Source organism: Eucalyptus grandis, chromosome 5, assembly GCF_016545825.1.
Source record: "Eucalyptus grandis isolate ANBG69807.140 chromosome 5, ASM1654582v1, whole genome shotgun sequence".
Classification (NCBI taxonomy): domain Eukaryota; kingdom Viridiplantae; phylum Streptophyta; class Magnoliopsida; order Myrtales; family Myrtaceae; genus Eucalyptus; species Eucalyptus grandis.
Genome location: NC_052616.1, coordinates 12270621 through 12295808, shown reverse-complemented (window position 1 = coordinate 12295808; position 25188 = coordinate 12270621). Strand labels below are relative to the sequence as shown.

The window sequence follows — 25188 nt, the reverse complement described above, 5'->3', positions numbered from 1 at the left end:
TATCAATCACCCGGAAGCCCACATGGCAGTGACGCGAGCCATAGTGCAGGAAATTCGAGAAGACATCACCCGGGCAGCCCACATGGCAGCGACGCAAGCCAGAATGCGGAAAATTCGAGAAGAGGTCACCCGGGCTGAATATGAGCGTGATGCGCTCATCATAGAATCCATGGACTTAATGGCGTAACGATCTTCTCCTCTAAAATAGAGAATACGTTTGCTTTTATGGGCATCCGAACGTTAAGAGAAGCATAGTGGGGTCTAGGGTTTTATTGGATAAGGTTGTAAGAATGGTATACTTATGTAGTTGGGAGAATAATTGTTTTCTTGGATATGGTTCTTGAACTTCAAGATTGATAATAGTGTTTTCTTGTTTCTTGGTCGTCCGGAGAATAAGAAATATATATATATATATATATATAAAAGTGTTTCTTGGATCCTGCATTGAATATGTTTGGAGTTTCTTTGTTTACAATGCTCACAGCTTTTAAACTCGTAGGTTTAAAGTGTACGGGGCTGTCATACGATTGGAAATATCTTTCATCCATTTCTTTTTATATAATGATTCTATAATTCTTATGTGTCAGACCATTTTCATATTTGCCGGTCATTTAGTCGCAATGAGTATTACCGGCAAATATGAAAATGAAGAAAAAAGCTAGGAGAGTAAAATTTGTGAAGAAGTCCCTTAATTCTTAGATTCATCCAACATCTGCTTTTATAAATTTGTGCACTTTTGATGATGCACACCTACAAGAGATTACATATTCTTCAATCTATCCCCAAAGAAAAGCATAATAATACCTGAGTAGTCATAGAAAAGAAATGTATACAGACGAAGTTCAAGTATATGTAATTATATAATTACGTATTCTCTATTGTCTCGAAAGTCCAAATACAGTTTCCGCGTGAAAAATTGTCTTTGCTGGTGCGGTGGAAAAAAATGTCGTATGATCTAATAATTATATCATCCAACATGGAACTCACATAATTAATTGTCGAGACGGCATTGATCCACAAGCTCTGAAATCTTTTGCTAGAGATCATTTAGGTGATCGCCCCCGTCTTTAGTCTTGACCGCCAAATCATCCACATAACATTCGATGATATAGTGGAGCAAAGTCCCCTGGGAGGAAAGTCATGAGCGTTGCGCCCGCTTTCTTTGAACCTAAAATGTATAACTTTGTATCGGAATATTCCCCTGGGAATTATAAAGGCTGTCATTTCCTCTCCACCATTTGGATCCATTCTTGTATTGATTGCTGCCGGACTATCCATTCTATCCGTAGCTCAGCGATAGGCAAAAGGAATGTGTCCTTTTTGGACTGGCATAAGTCTATAAAGTTAACAAAACACTCTGGCATTGTTTTTTTTTTTTGGTAAAAAACACTCTGGCATTGTTTAAGTCTATAAAGTTAACAAAACACTCTAACATCGGTCATCTTCTTTTCGCTGGCAAAATATTTCCAAGCCGAGCAGGGTATTCATTTCAGTAACTTTGATAAGTTAGTCAAATTCAGCTACTAGGTCCGGATGAAAGGAATTTGGTTTCTGCACGAATATTCAACTAAGATAACATCTGTTTCTCTCGTCAGCCGGTGACTGGGCATATCAAAGTAGATAACATGCACATGCACGTGCCCATAGACGTGCAGATTCCCCTCTTTTATCAACACAGTTAATAAATCCAAGATGTATAAATAAGGATGAGTTCTTCTAGTGCTCACGGAAAGGTCAAAAGCCCATATATATCCGCATTGAACAAGAATGCCTTGGATTAGAAGTACGTAGTTTTGTGAAAGTTAACGTGGAATAAGAGCGTTGATTTAATACGTGCGAGATTTATAAATGAGGATGGGTCCTTCATCAGAGGTTTTTCTATTTGATTTGATTTTCCATTTTTCTAACCACTTCTTGATCCCACTCGTTTTCTTTTGTATGGCCAAGAACGGAAGTCCTTTGCCTTTGCAAGACTCCTTCAAGTCATACCCACAAGCACTAGAGACTCGTCGATTTAATTTTTTTGCTGACAACTCATGAACCTAATTCTACGTACCGCAATTGTTATCCCTGTCCACAATTTGAAGATGATTAATTTGTGAGTTCTTAATATGTTTTCATTCTAGGAAATGACACCTTCATCTAAATCGTCTATGCCAAAATCAAACAACAGTCAATTCTTAATAGAAGAGGATTAATCTGTGAGTTCTTAATATGTTTTCATTTCAGCAAACCCTATATCATATATTCCAGCCGATTCAAATTCTTTGAATCAAGAAATTGAATCACCTACATCATCATCTGACAAAGATGATCTGCCTGCTTCTTCAATGACATCAGCATCTTAGTGAGATCCCCACATCCATGCCTTGATGATTCTTGCTCACTAGTTCCAAGACAAAGGCATATTGAGCAGCCACATTTGTCCTTCGGCATGGACCAAAGAGTACAAATGTCCCACATTGATTTCTCCATGTACATGTCGTCCTATCTCCTCTTATGTTTCATTTAGCCAACTATCATCAGAACATATATGTTGTATTAGTTGCATATCAGAGGAACAAGAATCGTCATCTTTGATGAAGCAGTGCGTAACCCACAATGGCAAGCCCATGGAAGCTTAACTACATTCTCTCATTGAGAACCACACTTGGGATATTGTCAATCTACCTTTGTATTGAAAACCAAATTGGTCGCAAATGGGTATGCAAATTTAAGTACAATGCAAATGGTGTGACATCCCGATTTTCCGATTCTATTTTCAATAAATTGAGACGGGCATTTCGTTGGCACGCATATAGTTCTTTTCCTTGAGTCGGCCACTCATGTGAAAGCTAGTCTATCGGGTGAAGCTGTTAAGAGTTTCTAATGCATCAGACTCGAGAATTTGACCAGGAAGCGATCTTTCGACCGAGTTAATCTGCAATGGTCATTACGGCACAATTAAAATCGATTAGAGATCGGAGATAGGTTGACTCGACAGAGGCATGTGATCGAGTGTGGGTGATTCCACCCGATCGCACAATTCTTGTCGATCGATACTGGACCGACTTTTCTATCGATTGGGTACCCTGTGTTCGTATTTGAAACCTTGAGATTACCCCGACAACCGAAAGCCGCCAATGTTTCAAAGATGTACATTGTGGCTTGAGATGATCAACCACAGGTCAAATGCATGAAAATTTCTAAATGCTACCCGGTAGGTTGGGCGCGCTAGTATCGTGCCAAAGTGAAATTAACCGTGGAATTGAGATGAAATTCAGAAATTGGAAGTCGGGGTGTGTCACAAATCATTTTAAGATCATTGAATCATCTTTGGGAAGATTTTCGTGCAAGCCGAGCTTTTCAGCAAAATAATCAAGAAATAGCTAATTTGGCTCGAGAAATTAGTAGGCCGCTTTGGTCGCGCTTTTGGGACTTAAGTTGGTTCTATGGACAAGTGAATATGTGAATTGAAGTGTGGTGACATTGGATTAATTTTATGGACTTCAATTTGATTCAATTGGAAGAGAATCAAGTGGGATTGAAGAAGTTGTTGTTCAAAGAATTGGACCCCGGCGGAAATTGCAAGTGAACCCATTGGAAAAGGTTGTGGGGGATTGGGTGAGTGGAGTGTGATGTCACCCATGAGGTCATGTGGTGGGCCAATTTGTTGGATTAAAGAAAAAAAGGAAAAAGAAAAGGGAATGGTCCCATCCTTCTTCTCTCTCCTCCCCCTCTTCTTCCTCTCTACCGTGCGACTCCTCCATCTCCATCTTCTTCATCTTCTTCTTCGGACGCCAGCCACAAGGAAGATCGACCAGCAAGCTGCCGGACCTCACGCCTCCACCGTCGGCCACCCGCTCGCCGTCGCTCGCCCCGCGAGCACCTCCGCCTCCCTCTCTCTCTTGCTGTCTTCTTCTTCCCTAGTTGTTGCTTGAACCCGCGGGCAGATCCGAGATCGCTTAGCAGCAGCCGATCCACGCCGCCGAGCTGGAGCTCCTCGCCGTCGCAGCTCGCCGCCGTTCGACCGCTCGCCCGCACGCCGCTCGCCGGTCCGCTCGCCCTCGCTCCGCCGCGCTCGCCCGCGCTTGGCCGGCATCCCAAGCTGCTGTTCATCTCGTGCAAGAGCTACCGGAGCTCGTCCCCGCCGCCGTCGACCTCCGCCCTAGCCCGCCGGGAGCTTCGCCTTGCCTCCGCCGCCCTTGGCCGCCCGAACCGGCGCCGGATCCGCCCCATCTCGGCCCCGTCGGTAACCCGGAAAATGGGTATGGTAGCCCCTTCGTGGGCCGTTTTGGCCGCCTTCCCGAGCCCAGATGCTTGGCCCGCTTTGAGGAAAGTCGATCCTCGCGTCGTCCCCGTCGTTTTGGTCCGCTCGGCTCGCTAATCCGGTGAGTTTAGCTCACTAAACCTTGATTAGACGGTTAATGATGCTTTATGGGTGCTTAGTTTATGTTAAGTGTGATTAGGTGGTTAGTTTGATTTATTTAAGTGTGGATTATATTAATGTGTTTAATTAGCTTAAATTGTGTTTAATTTAAAGTTAAGTGGGTGTTTATATTAATATAAACTTTGATGTGACATAAAGGAATCTATTTTTGATTTATTTAAATATCTCGAAATTATTGAATAATTGAATAATATTTTAATATTCGAAATTTTAAAATATTATTATTTAATTATTTTCGGAATAAATTAAATTATTTATTAAATTCGAAAATTTTGCCGAGACCTTAAATTCTCAGAATTTCGTGCCGGTCGTTACTGTGTAGTCGGATTTTGAAATTGATGATTGGATATTATAAATTGAGTGTGGATTTCGAAAACTATGGATATTATTATTTAATTATTTTCGGAATAAATTTAATTATTTATTAAATTCCGAAAATTTTCATTGGGACCTTATTTGCTCAGAATTTCGTGCCGATCGTTCTTTGTGCTAGTAGAATTTGAAATTGATGATTGGTTGTGATGAATTGAGTGTGATTGTGATTTATAGGGATTCTTTACGATATCCTAAGTGTAGAAATTGATGGGAGATTGGTCGTGATTAACCACCTATTAGAGGTCGTGCCTAGTGAGGCCGTGATTAACCACCGATTGGAGGTCGTGCCTAGTGAGGCCGTGATGAACCACCTATGAGAGGTCGTGCCTAATAGGCCGCGATGAACCACCAAGAGAGGTCGTGCCTAATGGGGGTGTGATTGACCACCTATTAGAGGTCGTGCCTAGTGAGGCCGTGATGGACCACCTATGAGAGGTCGTGCCCGGCGAGGCGGGATGGACCACCTATGTGAGGTCGTGCCCGGTGAGGCCGTGATGGACCACCTAATTAAAGGTCGTGCCGAGTGGGGCCGTGATTGCCACAATTGGTTATTAAGCCTTCCTATAGGGTCGGATTGGAAGTAGTAATTGATTCACTAGAATTGACATGTAATCGGCCAAGTCGATTGATCGCCGAGACGATCCAAGTGGTTGAATTGTTACGATGATGTGATTGTGCTGCAGTTGTTTGGCTATCATAATTGCACGTGGTTGGTTTATATAAATTGTGCTAACTCCGAGATAAAGGCCGAGGCGAGGTAAGTCTTACGTGTGATGTGGCTATGCCACCCGGGGCGTATTTTCTTTCTAATAGGGGTTTAGGGGTTGAACTTGCCGAGACGTTGTCTCGGTGGTTATTGAATAACCATTTCGGGTCCCCAGTGGACGGAGCGGCCGAGATAGCTTTGGTTGGCATTCGGGAGTTGGAGAGGTGAAGTCATAAGATTGGAGAACGTGTCCGACTTGTAGGTCGTAGGATAAGTTCCTTTTAAGAGCCGGTCTTTTGTAGACTTTTGGCTGTAGGCTTCTGTTTGTAATTATGTTGAATTATGGAAGTGTTATGTTGTGGTTTTGTTTCATGCTTTTCTATCCCGTATTTTATTGTCAGGGGATTTGTTTCGCTTCCGCATGCGTAATAAAATTAATGGGTCGGCGACACTACAGGGAATGTCGCATTTGATCGACCCTTGAGTGGGATGTGCTCGCGCTCGGGGTTCGGGCGTGACATCCCGTTTAAGTGGTATCAGAGCATGGTCTGTGTATGGAGTGATAAGGTGCGATGAGTCTTGGGATAGTTAGTAGGAAAGGCTTTTAATATGCTGATGCATGTGAGTGATAGCTGATTGGTAGCTTGTTTGTGGGGTCACTCAAATTCTAACTTGATGTTGGAATCGAAAGCAGGCGTCGATAACGAGCCTGTAGGATGAGTGACCAGGAGTGGAGAACTCCTCGGAGGAGGTCGGTAGGACCTATACCTCGGGGTAGGATGCTGACAAGAGTCGGTACCCGAGGTAGAGCGTAGGCTTAGACCAGCGCGAGTGTGAGAGTACCGCCGCAAGTCGGTACTGAGAGTGTTATAGCACCGAATGATCCTAGGTTTAATAGGATTGTTAAGGCGCTAGTGTTCCTTGGAAGCTCGTTGGGTGAGTAAGTTCGGGGATCGAGCCGCCCTGTTGCCGTTGTTTCTATTGCTGTCAGTGTTTTGACCGCTGTTGTTGTTGCGCCTGTTGAGGCCTAATTTGGAGCTGTGATCGAGGATCAAGCCTTCATATCTGAGTCAAGGTTCAGTTTAGACAGAGATGAAAAATCGGTTGGGGAGAAAGGCCGATGTCAGAAGAAAGATGCCCTGCTTCACCCAACCGGAAGAGTAGAGTTGGAAGGTCAGTGCTCAACTCGATCGATGTGTGTTGCGTCTGTAAGAAATGGCATGGATCTGTTCCGTGCTGTAAGAGGGAAAGGACTTGTTACGGGTGTCGCCAGTAAAGCCATTTGATCAAAGATGGCTCGTATAGATGGATGGAACTATAGCTGTTTCTGCATTGTCGTTGATAAGACAGAACAGGGGAAACATGCTTCGAGACATTTAATGGGGTACTTGGAACAGACCCCAGTGCAAAGAAGGGTGCACGATGTTCCTTGATGGGAAGTAGATGACTCACCGATTGTGTGCTGAGTTTGTGGAAAAAGAGAGTGAGTCAGCCCAATGTCAGAGTAAAAGAGAGCATGCTTTGAATATGGCCAGCACGATCATTGGGTTAGGAATTGTCCGCGTAAGTCCATGAGAGCGTAAGTACTGTTACTGCAGATAGAACGCCACTAGGATGGCGAAAATAATAATGGACTGACCATGCATTGATCAAGGGAAGAATGTCTTTGAGATGTTTTTATCAGAGTAGTGCATCAGAATTTTCAGTGAAGGTTGTAGGATTTTCGTTGTGGTAATAAGTAATAGGAAGACGAGTCTTTGACCATAGTTGTACTTGATGGGTTTGCTTATGTATGACTTGGAAGTCATTTATGAAAAGGTTTGGCTCGATGAGCTTTCTGTTGTTTTGAATCATGGTAATAACATAATTCAGTTTGTTCAGTTAGCGTGTGAAATTTTTGAATCACTGAAAGTCGAAGAGGAACTTTGATCCTTGTTAATTGTCACTGAAGATAACTTGGTTCTGGTTGTTGGTTACTGGATCTTCATGGCAGCTGTAATAGATGCGTCAATTGAGAAGCCAGATATGAGAAACTTAGCCATGGTACAGAAGTTTTCTAAGGTGTGTTAGGAAGAATTGCTAAGTCTGGCTGTCGAAAAGAGAAATGGAGTTCGTGATTGAATTAGCACCGGATCGAGCCGGTCCTAAGGCTCCTTACCGTATGGTGTTACCCGAGTTAAAAGAACCGAAGGTGTAGATGCAGGAAGTGTTGGATAGGGAATTCATACTTTCCAGTGTATCACCTTGGGGAGCACCTGTTCCATTCGTGAAGGAGAAAGTTGGTTCATTGTGTTTGTATCTCGATATTCCTCAAGAGCGACTAGAGGTCATGGTATCATTAGTTGAGGATCAGGAAAAAGGGACATACCGAAGTTAGCACCCCGCACTCGATCGGTAGTTATGAGTTTTGTAATAATGTGTGGGTTAATGGACACCTTAGTTGTTTGTTTGGGTCTAATGAGCAAAATGTTTAAGGACACTTGAATCGGTTGTGATCATGTTCATTGAAGTTATCCTGGTGTGTTCGAAGAGTGCTAAGGGGCACAAGAGACGTTTGAGGATGGTACTTTAGACCTTAAGTACTTTTGGATTTTGCAATAAGCTTAGCAAGTGTGAGTTTTGGATGACTCGTGTTGCGCTCTTGGTCACGTGATTTCGGGCGAAGAAATCTCCGTAGACCCCATCCAAGATTGGAGTAGTGAATAGTTGGCCGAGATTGACGACAGTAACAGAGATCAGAAGTTCTGGGGATTAGCAGGATATTTCAGACAGTTTGTAAAAGGGTTTTCAGCGTTAGCGTTACCATTGATAAGACTACTAAGGAAGTAAGAAAAGTTCGTGTGGACAGATGAGTGCGAGCGTAGTTTTCAAGGGCCTAAGAAAAGGCTAACTACCGCACCTGTGCTGACCATTCCATCTGGTCCGGAAAGTTATGAGGTCTGCAATGATGTGTCGTTTAAAGGATTTGGTTGCTTGTCGATGCAGCATGATAGAGTTATTGCATTCGCGTCCCGTCAATTGAGATCTTGTGAGTTAAATCATTCGACGCACATCGTAGAACTTGCAGTAGTTATATTCGTTTGGAATTTTAGAGGCACTATCGGTACAGAGGAATATTGCATATCGTCAATGACTATCAAAGCCTCAAGTATGTAGTCTTAAAAAGGGAGTAATATGAGACAGCATCGCTGGATGGAACTCATTAAGGATTACGATTATGGTATTTCGTATCACTCTGGAAATGTGAGCAAAGTTACAGACGTACTGAATCAAGAGTCCTTAGTTGCCTGAGTCGGTACTCAAGGATTTAGATATTATTTGAGAAAGTTCGAAATTCAATTTTCGAATCTAAGGTAGGCCACCTTTTGGAATCTTATGACCACCCTCAGAATTGAGCGGAGAGTATAGATCATAATCAAATCGCTTCAGTGGACAGATTCAGAAATTCAGAAGATTCTATAAGAGAATGCAATTGAGAGAGAGGTTGATTTTCAGATTTCTGATGACAGAACGCTAAGGTTCTGAGGACGATTGTATGTAATTGAGAATGCTAAGATTAAAGAATAAATCTTATGGGAAGCTCATCATAGCAACTTCAGCGTTGTCCAGACAATAAGAAGATGAGTCAAAATCTACATCATTGGGATTGGTAGATCGGTATGACGATAGATATCGCCGAACAAGTTGTAAGTGTTGGATGCGCCAGTAAGTGAGAATTTGGTAATGTAAGCTAGGAAAGCTTTTTCAAGTACTGGAGAGAGGTTTGTGTGAGAATGAAAGTATAACATGATGGAATGTTATGACAGGTTATTAAGGAGTCAGGAAGAGCATTGATTCCTTATGAGGTTGTAGTCGACAGGTGATCGGAGTCAACTCACCTTAATGCGCGAAAAGATCTCGATTGGAATAGGTATACCGAAGTGTGTGTATATCATATAAATCACTGGCATGGAGTGCCAAGGATAAATTGTATTTCAAATCTAGATCAGATGTTCCAAGTTTGCAGAGCTTTCAGATGGTTCCTTCTTAAGCAGTGCATAGCAGAGAATGCATGATTTCAATTGCTGAGATGAAGTCAAGGAAAGAAAGATCATAGGCCAGGGTCAGTATAGTAGTCAGTGATTGCAGTTGTCAAGATCAGTGTCAGAATTATATCATATCTTAACCGGAGGTTCCCAGTTTCAGTAGATCAGTCAGATAGTTCTTTTAGTCGGTGTAGAGCGAGTGTTCGAACTTCGGTTGTTGAGATGAGATCGAGATCGAGATCAGAAAATTGCGGGTCCAAAGTTGGTTGAAATCGGTGATTGATCGCAATTATTAGAGATAGTTTAGAGCGCTCGGAATCGCCGATTAGCTTCGCCGATTTTGTCTTTGAAGACCTTTGGAATTTTAAGTGAGCAAGTGCTTAGCATTTTGAACCCGAAGTGGTTTGGGCAAGATAGCGGTGATCTTGCGGTATTGGTGCGAAGGAGTAACTTTGAGAAAAGAAGATTATATGAGACACGATTGTACCCCCACCTTTTTGTTTAAGAATTGGTAAAGGTTTAAATTTCGGGACGAAATTTTTATAAGAGGAAGAGTTGTGACATCCCGATTTTCCGATTCTATTTTCAATAAATTGAGACGGGCATTTCGTTGGCACGCATATAGTTCTTTTCCTAGAGTCGGCCACTCATGTGAAAGCTAGTCTATCGGGTGAAGTTTGTTAAGAGTTTTAATGCATCGGACTCGAGAATTTGACCGGGAAGCGATCTTTCGACCGAGTTAATCTGCAAGGGTCATTACGGCACAATTAAAATCGATTAGAGATCGGAGATAGGTTGACTCGACGAGAGGCATGTGATCAGTGTGGGTGATTCCACCGGATCGCACAATTCTTGTCGATCGATCTTTTGGACCGACTTTTCTATCGATTGGGTACCCCTGTGTTCGTATTTGAAACCTTGAGATTACCCCGACAACCGAAAGCCGCCAATGTTTCAAAGATGTACATTGTGGCTTGAGATGATCAACCACAGTCAAATGCATGAAAATTTCTAAATGCTACCCGGTAGGTTGGGCGCGCTAGTATCGTGCCAAAGTGAAATTAACCGTGGAATTGAGATGAAATTCGAAATTGGAAGTCGGGGTGTGTCACAAATCATTTTAAGATCATTGAATCATCTTTGGGAAGATTTTCGTGCAAGCCGAGCTTTTCGGCAAAATAATCAAGAAATAGCTAATTTGGCTCGAGAAATTAGTAGGCCGCTTTTGGTCGCGCTTTTGGGACTTAAGTTGGTTCTATGGACAAGTGAATATGTGAATTGAAGTGTGGTGACATTGGATTAATTTTATGGACTTCAATTTGATTCAATTGGAAGAGAATCAAGTGGGATTGAAGAAGTTGTTGTTCAAAGAATTGGACCCCGGCGGAAATTGCAAGTGAACCCATTGGAAAGGTTGTGGGGGATTGGGTGAGTGGAGTGTGATGTCGCGCATGAGGTCGTGTGGTGGGCAATTTGTTGGATTAAAAAAAAAGAAAAAAAAGAAAAGGGAATGGTCCCATCCTTCTTTCTCTCCTCCCCTCTTCTTCCTCTCTACCGTGCGACTCCTCCATCTCCATCTTCTTCATCTTCTTCTTCGGACGCCAGCCACAAGGAAGATCGACCAGCAAGCTGCCGGACCTCACGCCTCCACCGTCGGCCACCCGCTCGCCGTCGCTCAGCCCCGCGAGCACCTCCGCCTCCCTCTCTCTCTTGCTGTCTTCTTCTTCCCTAGTTGTTGCTTGAACCCGCGGGCAGATCTGAGATCGCTTAAGCAGCAGCCAGTCCACGCCGCCAGCCGGAGCTCCTCGCCGTCGCAGCTCGCCGCCGTTCGACCGCTCGCCCGCACGCCGCTCGCCGGTCCGCTCGCGTCCTCGCTCCGCCCGCGCTCGCCCGCGCTTGGCCGGCATCCCAAGCTGCTGTTCATCTCGTGCAAGAGCTACCGGAGCTCGTCCCCGCCGCCGTCGACCTCCGCCCTAGCCCGCCGGGAGCTTCGCCTTGCCTCCGCCGCCCTTGGCCGCCCGAACCGGCGCCGGATCCGCCCCATCTCGGCCCCGATCAGTAACCCAGAAAATGGGTATGGTAGCCCCTTCGTGGGCCGTTTTGGCCGCCTTCCCGAGCCCAGATGCTTGGCCCGCTTTGAGGAAAGTCGATCCTCGCGTCGTCCCGTCGTTTTGGTCCGCTCCATTGCTAATCCGGTGAGTTTAGCTCATCAAACCTTGATTAGACGGTTAATGATGCTTTATGGGTGCTTAGTTTATGTTAAGTGTGATTAGGTGGTTAGTTTGATTTATTTAAGTGTGGATTATATTAATGTGTTTAATTAGCTTAAATTGTGTTTAATTTAAAGTTAAGTGGGTGTTTATATTAATATAAACTTTGATGTGACATAAAGGAATCTATTTTTGATTTATTTAAATATCTCGAAATTATTGAATAATTGAATAATATTTTAATATTCGAAATTTTAAAATATTATTATTTAATTATTTTCGGAATAAATTAAATTATTTATTAAATTCCGAAAATTTTGCCGAGACCTTAAATTCTCAGAATTTCGTGCCGAATTCGTTCTTTGTGTAGTCGGATTTTGAAATTGATGATTGGATATTATAAATTGAGTGTGGATTTCGAAAACTATGGATATTATTATTTAATTATTTTCGGAATAAATTTAATTATTTATTAAATTCCGAAAATTTTCATTGGTACCTTATTTGCTCAGAATTTCGTGCCGATCGTTCTTTGCTAGTAGAATTTGAAATTGATGATTGGTTGTGATGAATTGAGTGTGATTCGATTTATAGGGATTCTTTACGATATCCTAAGTGTAGAAATTGATGGGAGATTGGTCGTGATTAACCACCTATTAGAGGTCGTGCCTAGTGAGGCCGTGATTAACCACCGATTGGAGGTCGTGCCTAGTGAGGCCGTGATGAACCACCTATGAGAGGTCGTGCCTAATAGGGCCGCGATGAACCACCTAAGAGAGGTCGTGCCTAATGGGGTAATTTGTGATTGACCACCTATTAGAGGTCGTGCCTAGTGAGGCCGTGATGGACCACCTATGAGAGGTCGTGCCCAGCGAGGCCGGGATGGACCACCTATGTGAGGTCGTGCCCAGTGAGGCCGTGATGGACCACCTAATTAAAGGTCGTGCCGAGTGGGGCCGTGATTGCCACTGGTTATTAAGCTTTCCTATAGGGTCGAGATTGGAAGTAGTAATTGATTCACTAGAATTGACATGTAATCGGCCAAGTCGATTGATCGCCGAGACGATCCAAGTGGTTGAATTGTTCGATGATGTGATTGTCTTTGCAGTTGTTTGGCTATCATAATTGCACGTGGTTGGTTTATATAAATTGTGCTAACCTGCGAGATAAAGGCTGAGGCGAGGTAAGTCTTACGTGTGATGTGGCTATGCCACCGGGCGTATTTTCTTTCTAATAGGGGTTTAGGGGTTGAACTTTGAGACGTTGTCTCGGTGGTTATTGAATAACCATTTCGGGTCCCCAGTGGACGGAGCGGCCGAGATAGCTTTGGTTGGCATTCGGGAGTTGCGAGAGGTGAAGTCATAAGATTGGAGAACGTGTCCGACTTGTAGGTCGTAGGACAGTTCCTTTTTAGAGCCGGTCTTTTGTAGACTTTTGGCTGTAGGCTTCTGTTTGTAATTATGTTGAATTATGGAAGTGTTATGTTGTGGTTTTGCTTCATGCTTTTCTATCCCGTATTTTATTGTCAGGGGATTTGTTTCGCTTCCGCATGCGTAATAAAATAAATGGGTCGGCGACACTACCTGGGAATGTCGCATTTGATCGACCGCAGTGGGATGTGCTCGCGCTCGGGGTTCGGGGCGTGACAAATGGCTCTATTGAATGTAACAAGGCTCACTTGGTTGCCAAATGATTGACTCAAAGGGAAGGTTTTGATTATCATGGGACTTTTCCAGTGACGGCTCTTGCTTTGATAACTTACTATTATACACTGGTGATTATTTTGGGGTGGCGGTTCTACATTGTCATCGTGACAAACTAGTTCACACCGCATGGTAAACTTCCTGTGGCGTTGGTGGTGCGCTCAATGAAACCATCAATTTCGATGGTTCTTTTAGTGTCAACTATAGCCCAATGGTTACCCGCTTAGGTTTCTCCGAGAGACGCCAACACCGCCAATGGAGAATTCCTTCCCATGGCTAGGGCCCGGCGACCCGGCCGACCCTACCTCGGCCATCACCGGCCCTTCCGGCGACGGCGGGGGGCGGGCGAGGGCGATCCTTGACCACCTCCCCACTTTCCTTTTTTTTTTTATAAATTTTTTTTTAAAATTTAAAATTATTAATTTTTAAATTTTAACTAAATTTAATTTTAAATTTAATTTAATTAAATTTTTTCATTATTTTTACCACATTAGCCCAAAACGACGTCGTTTTTGCATTATTTGGCCACGTCGGCGTGCAAAACGGCGTCATTTTGGGTGCGCTTTGCCGGAAAAATGCCACGTCAACGTTTTGGCCGGACTTTGGCCGGAGTGGCATGATCCTTTTTCTTCGAATGTGGCACTTAAATGTACATTTCGTAAGTTATGACACTTAAGTGTTCCTTTGTGCAAAGTTATGGCACTTGAAGCGTTCTTTTGCCTAATAAAATGAAAACCTAAGATAACACATGAATAAATGGTATACTATCACGAATCTTAAATAATATAACACGTAAGACTCTAGAACCTTTCTTACCGTGGATGACACTAAAACGGTTATGTCCTTGGGCGTGTCTAAACTCGAACTAAAGCTTGTCTCTCTGCTTCTGTTTTGGATTTTGTCACTCGATTTTGAATCGGAGCATGAAATGGTAAATTGAATGGAATGCGACCATTTTTTTTTAATGTAATTTGAAGTTGGATTTCGTTCCTTCGTCTGTTTTGACCAATGCGTGGCCATGTTACCAGTCGAATTTTGGAGGCTTAGGAGCTGATTTAGGCGGTTCGCCATTGAATTTTACCGAATCGGACTGGGTGAAGGCTTGCCGATTGTTGAACGCATGTGGAGCTTTCCCAGAATCAACGGATTGTGCGTGACCAAGAGTGGAAATTGGGATGATTTAGCTTAATTTGTTTCATGGCATCGAGAGGAGATTCCATTCATGAATAGATGCATAGTTGGTGTTCGAGCTGCTATGGTGTTTCGAGTTAAGGCGTGATCAACAATTAAAGCATGATTGTTGAACTCGACGACCGTAATTCAAGAATATTTTTAAGATTCTGTCACTCTCTATTATCCTTTTTTCTGTACTGTTATGGTAGTTAAAGGATTTCTTCAAAAATTCTTGATTTTTTTTCCTGGCCAGTGTGTTATGTGGATTTAGCATTTCATTGTTTTTCTGTTGGACAGTGAGGGATAGAGCATGCATAATTGAAAATATATCCTCAAGGCCTTAATTTTTTTGAAAATAAAAGCTACTAAAGGTATCTTTGTTCTTGTTATCTCCACAAAAGCTCTATTCAATTAGCTTTGTTGGATCAGTGCAGTTCATTATACAGCTATGTATTATCCCAAGGATAATTCTATGATAAAACGTTATCGTGGATCCATTAGAACTTACCGACGTGGATCTTACTTGGACATTGATATTTACCTGTATTAATCATGTAGAATTTTTCCTTTGATTAGCATAAGGAGATGGCAGATGCCGAAGACATTCAGCCTCTTGGTGTTGATAATGGATTTGGCATGGTTAAGGTGAGAATATTGATGCACCGGTCCATTGCTATGGGCTTTCCTGGAGTGCATGGTGGTATCTGTGCTCACATAATAACCTGAATTGGACAGGCTGGTTTTGCTGGAGATGATGCTCCAGTATGGTTTGTCGATCGAGGCACCCCGTTGACATGGTTAGTATGGGCCACAGGGTTGCTTATGTTGGAGATGAGGCCCAATCTAAAAGGGGCATGCTTACTTTGAAGTACCCTATGGAGAGTGGAATTGCCAGCAATTGGGACGATATGGAAAAGATCTCGCATCATACTTTCTACATTGAGCTACGCGGGGCTCTCGATGAACGTCCGATGCTCCTTATTTAAGCAACCCTCAACCCAAAAAGCAACCGGGGAGAAGATGCCACTGATCGTATTTGAAACGTTTGTCCACGATAGTGTTGTCAAAGTTAATATGATGACATAGTGAGAGAGTTGATTTAATAAATGCAAGGTGTATAAATGGGGATAAACTTTCACATGGAAACTTATTAAGAGAGTTGATTTAATAAATGCAAGGTGTATTGATGGGGATGAACTTTCACGCGGAAACTTATTAAGAGAGTTGATTTAATAAATGCAAGATGTATATATAGGGATGGGTTCTTCAACGCGGATTTTTTTGATTTCATTTAATTTGATTTTTCTTTTTTCTAACCACATCCTGACCTTAATAGCATACTTGACGTGTAACCTAAAGATTTATCCTTTTGAAGGTCCAAAGCGAACATGACATGAACCATAGTCGGCAAAAATCAAACAAGAAGGTTGCATCTCAGAAAAAGGCAAATGAATATAACCTCTCAACTTCCCACGTTGACCAAATTTCAGCTTTAACATGGGATTGGGACACTCGGAAGGTCCAAAGCGAACATGACATGAACCATAGTCGAGAAAATTCTACACGAGGGTTGCAGCTCGAAAAAGACAAATGAATATAATTTCTTGAGGGTTTTATCAGCTAATTCTCTGTTCCTCTCTCCAGAACATTGCTCCTCAATCACATGAATCCAAACTCTCAGAAACCCCAATCCAGCATACAAAAGACCAAAAAAATGCGACTTCTGAAGTTGGTCGGTTTCTCTCTTAATTTTCAACATCTACTCCGGAATAAGAAGGCCCGCTCTAAAATTACAGCAGTCTGAAAATGGTAAGTGGAGACATTCTTCGAACATGGGACGCGCTTCTTCCCCATTAAGCGTCTCCCACAGGACTTATGTCCATCTAATTGTAGTGCTCATCACAGCTCTCTCTAAATAAGGTCCATTCACGAAATTTCGAGTGGAATAATGTTCTCTTTTTCTAGTTGGCTATAATATGTAGTCGGTCAACTATACAACAAATATTACGTAATATTTCTAGCGGAATAATGTTTTCTTCTTTTATTGGTTTTGAAGTTTCGCGTAATCATTCAAGTGACCGCGAGTATAAATAAGGTCCATTCTTGAAGTCTGAGGGGAAAGTTCCTGTTAACCATCTCAAACTGATTCTTGCTTCTGCCTTCTTATCTTGAATCAGGAAAACACTAAGAGAGACTGAGAGAGGGAGAGAAAATGCCAAGGACTGACCAAGTTGTTTTACACGAGCTTGAGGAAGTGCAGAGGAGGTTAAGGCGTCTCAGATGGGAGCTCGACCTTACAGTGAATGCCTTGTTAATGCGTGTTAGGCGGGCCGTGAATATCAATCGCGCGGAAGCCCGCATTGCAGCGACGCGAGCCAGAGTGCAGCAAATTCGAGAACAGATCACCCGGGCTGAAGAGGAGCATGCTGCGCTCTTCATAGAATTCATTGAAGCCTAATGGCGTAACGATCTTCTCCTCTAAAATCGAGTATACGTTTGCTTTTATGGGCATCCGAAGGTTAAGAGAAGCATAGTGGGGGTAAGAATGGTATACTTATGTAGTTGGGAGAATAATTGTTTTCTTGGATATGGTTCTTGAACTTCAAGATTGATAATAGTGTTTTCTTGTTTCCTCGTCATCGGGAAAATAAGAAATAGAGATATATAGAAGTTTTTCTTGGATCCAGCATTGAATATGTTTGGAGTTTCTTTGTTTACAATGCTCACAGCTTTTAAACCCGTAGGTTTAAAGTGTATGGGGCTGTCATACGATTGGAAATATCTTTCATCCATTTCTTTTTATATATGATTCTATATAATTCTTATGTGTCAGATCATTTTCATATTTGCCAGTCATTTAGTTGCAATGAGTATAAATGGGCATGCACAAGCAGGGAAAAAAATACTGAAGAGAAAAGCTAGGAGAGTAAAATTCGTGAAGAAGACCCTTAATTCTTAAATTCATCCAACATCTGCTTTTATAAATTTGTGCACTTGAGATCTTTGATGATACACACCTACTGAAGATTACATATCCTTCAATCTTCCCCAAAGAAAAGCATAATAATACCTGAGTATGTCATAGAAAAGAAATGTATACAGACGAACTTCAAGTATATGCAATTATATAATTACGTATTCTCTATTGCCTCGAAAGTGAAAATACAATTTCCGCGTGAAAAATTGTCTTTGCTGGTGTGGTGGGAAAAAATGTTTTATGATCTAATAATTAATTCATCCAACATGGAACTCACATAATTAATTGTCGAGACGGCATTGGTCCACAAGCTCCGGAATCTTTTGCTAGAGATCATTTAGGTGATCGCCCCTTTAGTCTTGACCGCCAAATCGTCCACAAAACATTAGATGATATAGTGGAGCAAAGTCCCCAGGAAGGAAAGTCATGAACGTTGCGCCCGCTTTCTTTGAACCTAAAATGTATAACTTTGTATCAGAATATTCCCCTGGGAATTATAAAGGCCGTCCTTTCCTCGCCACCATTTGGATCCATTCTTGTATTGATTGCTGCTGGAATATCCATTCTATCCGTAGCTCGGCGATTGGCAGAAGGAATGTGTCCTTTGGACTGGCATTGTTTAAGTCTATAAAGTTAACAAAACACTCTAACATTAGTCATTCTTCTTTTCGCTGGCAAAATATTTCCAAGCCGAGCAGGGTATTCATTTCAGTAACTTTGATAAGTTAGTCGAATTCAGCTACTAGGTCCGGATGAAAAGAATTTGGTTTATTCACGAATATTCAACTAAGATAACATATGTTTCTGGTGACTAGGCATATAAAAGTAGATAACGTGCACATGCATGTGCCCATAGACGTGCAAATTCCCCTCTTTTATCAACACAGGTAATAAATCCAAGATGTATAAATAAGAATGAGTTATTCTAGTGCTCACGGAAAGGTCAAAAGCCCATATATATATCTGCATTGAACAAAAATGCCTTGAATTAGAAGTACGTAGTTTTGTGAAAGTTAACGTGGAAACTTGATAAGAGCGTTGATTTAATACGTGCGAGATTTATAAATGAGGATGGGTCCTTCGACAGAGGTTTTTCTATTTGATTTGATTTTCCATTTTTCTAACCACTTCTTGATCCCACTCGTTTTCTTTTGTATGGCCAAGAACGGAAGTCCTTTGCCTTTGCAAGACTCCTTCAAGTCATACCCACAAGCACTAGAGACTCGTCGATTTAATTTTTTTGCTGACAACTTGTGAACTTAATTCTATGTACCGCAATTGTTATCCCTGTCCACAATGTGAAGAGGATTAATCTGTGAGTTCTTAATATGTTTTCATTCTAGGAAATAACACCTTCATCTAAATCGCCTATGCCAAAATCAAACAACAGTCAATTCTTATTAGAAGAGGATTATCTGTGAGTCCTTAATATGTTTTCATTTCAGCAAACCCTATATCATATATTCCAACCGATTCAAATTCTTTGAATCAAGAAATTGAATCACCTACATCATCATCTGACAAAGATGATCTGTCTGCTTCTTGAATGACACCTGCATCTTCAGTGGGATCCCCGCATCCATGCCTCGATGATTCTTGCTCACTAGTTCCAAGACAAAGGCATATTGAGCAGCCACATTTGTTCCTCCGCATGGACCAAAGTGTACAAATGTCCCACATTGATTTCTCCATGTACATGTCGTCCTATCTCCTCTTATATTTCATTTAGCCGACTATCACCAGAACATATAAGTTGTATTAGTCGCATATAAGAGGAACAAGAATCGTCATCTTTTGATGAAGCAATGCGTAACCCACAATGGCAAGCCCATGGAAGCTTAACTACATTCTCTCATTGAGAACCACACTTGGGATATTGTCAATCTACATTTGCATTGAAAACCAAATTGGTTGCAAATGGGTATGCAAATTTAAGTACAACGCAAATGGCTCTGTTGAACATAACAAGGCTCGTTGGTTGCCAAATGATTGAGTCAAAGGGAAGGTTTTGATTATCATGGGACTTTTCCAGTGGCGGCTCTTGCTTTGACAACTTACTATTATACATTGGTGAGTCTTTTGGGGTGGCGGCTCTACATTGTCATCGTGACAAACTAGTTCACACCACATGGTAAACTTCCTGTGGCATTGATGGTGCGCTCAATGAAACCACCAATTTCGATGGTTCTTTTAGTGTCAACTATAGCCCAATGGTCACCAGCTTAGGTTTCTCCAGAGACGCCAACATCGCCAATGGAGAATTCCTTCCCATGGTCGTGCCTTCAAGTTACAACTCACACCGATCTCGGAGCCTTGCCAATTGCTGTCCTGGTCTTTCCACCATCACAACTGTCGCAATTCAGTCTGATAGAGCTTCCTCGCATTTCCATGGCACTCCCCCACCTGCGGCATACCACTTGTCCTCGGTCACCCCTCGGGAATAGGTATAGCTATCCGCCATCAAGCATCGTGTCAGCGGCCACATCGTTCGTCATTCATCCGAGCCACCTTTGTCGATCCAATTTGGAAACGTGATATTCAAATTTAGGTAATAAGAGGATCGCGTACTCTCTTGTGGAGGTGTTCACGATCTGGCAAGACGCGAGGGCAAAGGTGGAGGTCTTGCCCGTGCCGGACTGCGCCTGAGCGATCACGTCTCGGCCTCGGACAATCGGAACCACCGCTCGCTGTTGAATCGCCGAGGGCTTGTCGAACCCATCGCCGTAGATCCACGGAGAACATCGTCGCTCGGGCCCATGCGGTCGAAGCTCAACACGGCCTCCACGCCTGTCGCCGTCTCGAATGCCGCCGCCGGCGGGCGCGATCGGGTCGCCGGAACTGGCCTTGCCATCAAGGACGTCGCCATTACCGAATCCAAAGAGATGAGGAAAGGGCAAGAGAGCAGTCTCGTCTCTGTGTGGAATTGATGAGTGAGCGGGAGTGTGGAAGCGCTCGTCTCAAACAGGGCCAAATGGACTCAGTCAAATTAGGACACGATCAGTCTAAAGTATCCTGATTTTAACAAATAACATCATGAAATGAACATTGTCTCAAATAACATTTGCATTTAAAAATCGCATACGATTTTGCACCTTGATTTTGGATTTTCTAAATTTTGAAAATAGCTTTGACTGAGAAAAGCTAAAAAAAAAAAAATCAAGTCACTTCAAAACAGTTAAACTATGGGTATTGCAATTTTTCAAAATGACTTTATTATAAAAATAAGCTAGACACCTGTTACCATATTAGATAAATTTTAATTTCATTCCATCGTGTTATGTGTGATTGGTATCTCTAAAAATTAAGATTTTCTTTATAAGTATCATAAAAAGCCCCAATATAATTTTTGACTATTAAACTAATTTTTTTTAGCATCAAAAAGTTTTATTCAGTGCATTTATGACAAATTTACCATACGTTAATATTTATTAAATTGTATCAATACTGTAAAAAGTACAAAATATTGTACATATGACAAACCAGGGTAAAATCCTAAATTACTAACTCGTCAATTTGCTATGTCTTGTCTAATTCGGTAATTTGACTAGAATTTAAAAAGAAATTAGTGGAGGGTAAAATTGTCGCATGTGTATTAATTGTGAGGTTTTCTATGATACAAAAAAAAAATAGTTTAGTTTAAATTTGTCACATGCGTATGGATTTGAGATTTTTCATGACATTAATCCTATTTTTTTCGGTCAAGACCTCGAAAATCAAATTATGCAAAATGACAACATGGGAAATTACATGTTTTTGACCTTGGAGATCTCATCGCTGGGCCTTTCACTTATAATCCTAATTTCCAACGGAAATTTTGATAATTTCATCAAATTTCTATGCAAAATATGCCCAAAATTTGTTGAGTTAGCATTAATAATAGACGTGCCCCATGTATGAACTTCTAAAGCGAATTTCACTATTGATCTTGTACTTTATATATTTCCCTTGAATTCTAAATGCGTGTTAATGATCTAGCTAATTAAATCGATATGTTTTGGTGATTTTATTACGATTATTTAAGCATAAGTTGGAATGGTTGTACAGAAAAAAAAACATTTTCTTAGGTCAATTTAACCACTTGAAAATGTACTACAAAAAAATCAAAAGTTATTTCTTTCATTATTTAAATTTCATTAATATTGTCTCGCAAAATGAAATGAGTATGAAAATATGTAGAAATAAGCGTATTGGGGTCTTAAAACTTATTATGAAAATACAATCGAGTCATAACACTTTCAAGAGGTGCAATTAAGTCGTAAGACTTATCGCGAAAGTGCGGTCGTAACATAAAACTTTCAAAAAGTGCAATCGAGTTATAAGCTTGTCAAATTGATCGAGTCGAGTCCTTTCCTTAGCTGTACTTTTTTGAAAATTTTATGACTCCATTGCATTTTCATGACCAAATTTAGAATTTGATTATACTTTTGAAAGTTTTATGATTTAATTATACATTCGTGATAAGTTTTAAAACTTGATTACACTTTTTGAAAGTTTTAAAATGTAATTGCACTTTCTTGATAAGTTCAAAAATTTTCAATGTACATATCCCAAATATATATTAATATAATCACAACAAGAATTATTTAATTCTTACTATCCTCCGTCGAAACTTTTGTCTGAGTATTTTCTTTCTATTCAGCTTCACATTTTTGTTTGAATGTCAATCTTATGTTTCCTATATTCTCAGTTTAATGATATGTTTTCATCATTTTATTACAATTACCTAAACATCATTCGGAATGGTTGTACGAAAAATAAACCTTTTCTTAAGTCAATTTATCCACTTGAAAATGTAATATAAAAACTCCAAAGTTATTTCCTTTATTATTTAAATATCGTTAATTTTGTCTCACAATATGAAATGAGTATGGAAATATGTAGAAATAAAGATATTGGGGGCTCATAAAACTTATTGTGAAAGTGCAATCGAGATATAAAACTTTTAGAAAATACAACCGAGTTATAAAACTTGTCAATTTAGTTGAATTGAATCCTTTCGTTAACTGCACTTTTTGAAAATTTTATGACTCGGTTCCATTTTTGTGAATGGTTTTAGAACTTGATTACACTTTTGGAAAGTTCTACAACTTGATTGTATATTCTTGATAAGTTTTAAGACTCAATTGCACTTTTGAAAGTTTTAAAAACGTAATTGTACTTTCTTGACAAGTTTAAAAATTTTCAATGTACTTATCCTAGATATATATTAATACAATTCTAGCGGACTTATTTAATGCTTCCTATTCTTAGTGAAAGTTTCATTTGACTATTTTCCTTTTATTCAGCTTCGCATTTTTGTTTGAATATCAACGTTGTGTTTCCTCTATTGGGTTGAGTCTTTATTTTTGCTGCTCTAGAAATTGGTCATTGGACATGTACACTTTTCTAAGAAGGCCGCCTATAAAATATATACTATATATTTTTCCATTAACTTTCGCTTTGTAATAAATTGGACGTGCGGACTCCTAGAGTGCCATAACTTTACACAAAAGGGACATTTAAGTGCCATAACTTATGAAATGTACACTTAAGTGCCATAACTACGAAATGTACACTTAAGTGCCAAAATCGGAGTAAAATGGATCACTTGAGTGCCAATCCAGCCAAAGTCTGCCAAAACACCGGTGTGGCATTTTTCAGCGAATGAGCCCAAAACAATGTCGTTTTGCATGCTAACGTGGCAAAATAATGCAAAACGGCGTCATTTTGGGCTGACGTGGTAAAAAAATAATAAAAAATTAATTAAATAAAATTTAGTTAAAATATTAAGATAATAATTTAAAATTTTAAAAATTAAAAACAAAAAGAAGAAGAAAGGGGGAGGTGGTGAGGATCGGCCTTGAGTTGTGCCGCCGCCCTTCCGCTGCTTAGGAAGGGCCGGCGACGGCGGGGAGGGTCGACCGGGGTCGCTAGGCCCGGCCAAGGGCTGTCAACCCGGTTGACTGGCGGCAAGGGCTCGTGAGCCCTCACCCCAGATCGGGGCAAGGGTCGCAACCCTTGCCTAGATCGGCGAGGGTCGATGGTCGTCGCCCGGCCGAGCCATGGGCCGTCGACCCTCGCCGGATCTAGGCAAGGGCCGCGAGCCCTCGCCACCGGTCGGCCGGGGTCGCCGACCCCTTGCTAGGCCTGGCGACCCCGGCCGACCCTCCCCTGCCGTCACGGCCCTTCCGGCGACGGTGGGGCGGCGGCAGCGAGGGCTGATCCCTCAACCGCCTCCCCCTTTCCCTTTTCTTTTTTTTATCTTAATTTTTTAATATTTTAACTAAATTGAATTTTAAATTGAATTTAATTAATTTTTCATTATTTTTTTTACCACATTAGCCCAAACGACGTCGTTTTTGCATTATTTGGTCATGTTAGCTTGCAAAACGGCGTTGTTTTGGGCACGCTTTGCCGGAAAAATGCCACGTCAATGTTTTGGCCGGACTCTGGAGTGGCACTTAAGTGATCCGTTTTCTTCGAATGTGGCACTTAAGTGTACATTTCGTAAGTTATAGCACTTAAGTGTCCCTTGTGCAAAGTTCTGGCACTTGAAGCGTTCTTTTGCCTAATAAATTGAAAACCTAAGATAACACATGAATAAATGGTATACTATCACGAATCTTAAATAATATAACACGTAAGACTCTAGAACCTTTCTTACCCTGGATGACACTAAAACGATTATGTCGTTGGGCGTGTCTGAACTCTGAACTAAAGCTGTCTCTCTACTTCTGTTTTGGATTTTGTCACTCGATTTTGAATCGGAGAATGAAATGGTAAATTGAATGGAATGCGACCATTTTTTTTTTAATGTAATTTGAAGTTGGATTTCGTTCCTTCGTCTGTTTTGACCAATGCGCAGCCATGTTACCAGTCGAATTTTGGAGGCTTAGGAGCTGATTTAGGCGGTTCGCCATTGAATTTTACCGAATCGGACTGGGTGAAGGCTTGCCGATTGTTGAACGCGTGTGGAGCTTTCTCAGAATCAACGGATTGTGCGTGACCAAGAGTGTAAATTGGGATGATTTAACTTAATTTGTTTCATGGCATCGAGAGGAGATTCCTTTCATGAATAGATGCATAGTTGGTGTGCGAGCTGCTGTGGTGTTTCGAGTTAAGGCGTGATCAACAATTAAAGCATGATTGTTGAACTCGACAACCATAATTCAAGAATATTTTTAAGATTCCTGTCACTCTCTATTATCCTTTTTCCCGTACTGTTATGGTAGTTAAAGCATTTCTTCAAAAATTCTTGATTTTCTTTTCCTGGCCGGTGTGTTATTTGGATTTAGTATTTTATTGCTTTTCTGTTGGACAGTGAGGGATAGAGCCTGCGTAAATTAAAAATATATCCTTAAGGCTTTAATTTTTTTGAAATTAAAAAGCTACTAAAGGTATCTTTGTTCTTGTTATCTCCACAAAAGCTCTATTCAATTAGCTTTGTTGGATCAGTGCAGTTCATTATACAGCTATGTATTATGCCAAGGATAATTCTATGGTAAAACGTTATCGTGCATCCATTAGAACTTACCGACGTGGATCTTACTTGGACATTGATATTTACCTGTATTAATCATGTAGAATTTTTCCTTTGATTAGCATAAGGAG

General features: G+C 41.2%; 1 pseudogene; it reads left to right on the top strand.

Moving 5' to 3' along the window:
• The first annotated feature begins 15206 nt into the window (after nucleotides 1-15206).
• Nucleotides 15207-15707, top strand: LOC104446218 (annotated as a pseudogene).
• Nucleotides 15708-25188: the final 9481 nt, after the last annotated feature.